The sequence below is a fragment of the Chrysochloris asiatica genome, unplaced genomic scaffold (assembly GCF_000296735.1).
Source record: "Chrysochloris asiatica unplaced genomic scaffold, ChrAsi1.0 scaffold00140, whole genome shotgun sequence".
Classification (NCBI taxonomy): domain Eukaryota; kingdom Metazoa; phylum Chordata; class Mammalia; order Afrosoricida; family Chrysochloridae; genus Chrysochloris; species Chrysochloris asiatica.
Window position 1 is genome coordinate 5,897,632 of NW_006408658.1, and position 3,155 is coordinate 5,900,786.

At 42.6% G+C, this 3,155-nt stretch overlaps 1 pseudogene; it reads left to right on the forward strand.

Moving 5' to 3' along the window:
* Positions 1-1,685: 1,685 nt before the first annotated feature.
* On the forward strand, positions 1,686-2,630 carry LOC102832288 (annotated as a pseudogene).
* The last annotated feature ends 525 nt before the right edge of the window (positions 2,631-3,155 follow it).

Sequence of the window (3,155 nt, forward strand, 5' to 3'; positions counted from 1 at the left end):
ATACATTTTGATTGCATGTTTGATCGATTTCAGATTGAAGAAGTTGGTAGAATTCTTCTATTTCATCCTCACTGGCTTTAGTGGTTGGTGCATAAATTTGAGTAATAGTGGTATTAACTGGGCTTCCCTGTAGGCGCATGGATATTATCCCATCACAGACAGTGTTGTACCTCATGACTGATTTGGATATGTTCTTTTTGACAATAAATCAATAAATGCAACACCATTCCTCTTCAATTTTTCATTCCCAACATAGTAAACCATGCAGTTGTCAGATTCAAAATGGACAATACCAGTCCATTTCAGCTCACTAATGCCTAAGATATCGATGTTTATGTGTTCCATTTCATTGTTGACAACTTACAATTTTCCCAGATTCATACTTTGAACATTCCATATTCCAATTTTCAGTGGATGTTTACATCTGTTTCTCTTCATTTTGAGTTGTGCCCCATCAGCAAATGAAGATTCCATGGGTTTTTCTCCTGGCTTTACTCCATTCACATCATCACGGTCAACTCTACTTTGAGGAGGCAGCTCTTCCCCAGTCACATTTTGAGGGCGTTCCAACCTGAGGGGCTCATTTACTGGCACCGTATTTGACAGTGTTTCTCTGCTGTTCATAAGGTTTTCAGTTACTAAATATTCGGAAGTAGTTCATCACTCTTTCTTCCTAGTCTGTCTTCATCTGGAAGCTCATTTGAAATCTGTCCACCATGGGTGGTGACCCTGCTGGTATTTAAAATACCAGTGGCATTAGCTTTCAGAATCACAGCTACTCACATGCCACCACAGTATGACAAACTGACAGATGAGTGGAGGAAAAAATACAAACTTTCTTCCAAGACGTTCTCAAATCTACAATATTCACTTTTTAAACTCTGCAGGGGGGGTGTTGGACTAAGGCTCCAACACTAATTTCAGCCATCTCCTTTTTTAGTCCTCATCTTCATAATGTGAGAAAAGGTATTTAATTTTTGTTTTCCTCTTGCCTTTTCATTCTTACCTAAAATTGAAACACTAAAAGAGTCATTTTAATATCCTGTCACACAATGTATTTTGACTATTGCTTGCCATTTCTAGTCCACTCGGTAGAATATGGACTCCGTCAGGGAAGAGCAATATGTTGCTCATTGTTGTGTTTCACACATGTAGCTTATGGCCTGGCACAAAATAGGTGCTCAGTAAACATATGAAGGAAGAAATCAAGGAATGGTCCATGCCTTCGTGATTCTCTGAATGGCACAAACAGTTAAACACTCAACCCTTAGCCAAAAAGTTGAAAGTTCGAACCCACTCAGAGATGTCTTGACTAGGATATCTGCTTCCCAAAGTTTTCACAGTCTTACAAACTCTATGAAGTAGTTCTACTATGCACACATGAGGTCTCTGTGAGTCAGATTCACCTCAACAGCAACTAACAATAACAAAATGACTTTGTAGAAACAAAGAATGAAAATGAACAAGATGGGACAATAAAACGATGTTATTCCTTGAGATATTTCCTTAAATGAAGAAAGATAGCATTTCATTCTCTCTCAAGATATATTTACTGAAGACTCATGGAGGTCAAAGGACCCAGTCCAGCCTGGTGAGGCTGGGACTGGGCCAGGCAAGGACCAGGTACAGATACCAGGCCTCTTGTTCCTCTTTTCTCCCTGGAACCAACCTGCTCCCCAGAGAAGATGTCAGGGTAGAGCAATGGAAGCTTCAACGTGTCCTACACAAGCTTCCTCCTGATGAGCTTCCCAGGGCTGCAGGAATCCCGCCACTTCCTGGTACCGCCCTTCCTCAGCCTCTATCTGGTAATCACCTCGGTCAGTGCCCTGGTTATCCACACAGTGGCCGTCCAGCGGAGTCTACACCAGCTCATGTATGTGCTCATCGCCTGCTCCTAGTTGTCAATATTTGTGCTGCCATGAGAGTGGTGCCCAATATGCTGTTCAGCTTCTCCCATTTCAACTCCCTGACCCACTGTCTCATCCTCCAGATGTTCTGCATCAGCTTCTTTGTTATCTTTAACTGCAATATCCTTCTGGTCATGGCCCTGGACCACTATGTGGCCATCTACTACCCACTCTGCTATCCAGATACAGTGACAGTCCAATTGCTGGCTGGCCTGGTAGGAGTGGCAGCTGCCTTGAGCACTTTCAGTGTGACTCCTGTGGTGTTTCTGGCCTCCAGGGTTTGTTTCTGCCACTCAGACATCATCCAGCACTTTGCCTGTGAGCACATGACCGTGATGAAGCTCTCCTGTGAAGAAATCTCCCTGAACAACACTGTGGGCCTCCGTATCCGCATCGTCAACAGAGTCCTAGACTTGCTTCTCCTTGGTACCTCCTATTCCCGCATCATCCATGCTGCCTTCTGGATTTCATCAGAGGAGACCCGATCCAAAGCCCGAAAAACATGTGTGGCTCCCACCTACTTGTCACCTTCACTGTCTATTTTTTCATTATGACTTCATCCATTATGTACCATGTGGCCTGTACTCATCCCAAGATGGCCACAACCTTCTTAGCGCCTTATACCTACTTCTCCCATGTCTGATCAATCCCATCACCTATGGGACCAGAACCAAGGAAATCAGGCAACACCTGGTGAGGTTGTTTCAGAGGACAGGTGTCTGACAAGTCTATCTACCCATCCCTATCTGATTTACCCAAGCATTAGAGTAAAGTAGAAAATGGAGACATAGGCATTTGCTATTTAAATAACATGTAATTTATATTCAGTATCATAATTTCCTGTTATAAGTTTCTATTTTCTTTTTATTTCTCTGAAATAGAAGGAGGAAAGCACACATGGGTCTTAACTCTGTTCTTCCACCTAACATCCTAATATTGATATTTTTAGTATAAATATCTCTGTTTGTTAAACAACACAGTTACCTGGCAAGAAAGGCTATCTGGTGATGCAGTGGTTTAAGCAGGTCAGCAGTTCAAATCCACCAGTGGCTATGTGAGTGAGAGATGAGGGTGTCTGCTCCAAAATACCAAAGTAATTGGCATGGCATGTCTTAGAAATCTCTCCTTAATAAGCAGTTCCTAAAAATCATCACCCTCGGAAACCCTGTACAGGGTCGCTATGGGTTGGAACCGACTCGATGGCACTTAACAACAACAACAACAACAAAAATCATCACAGAAAAGGAA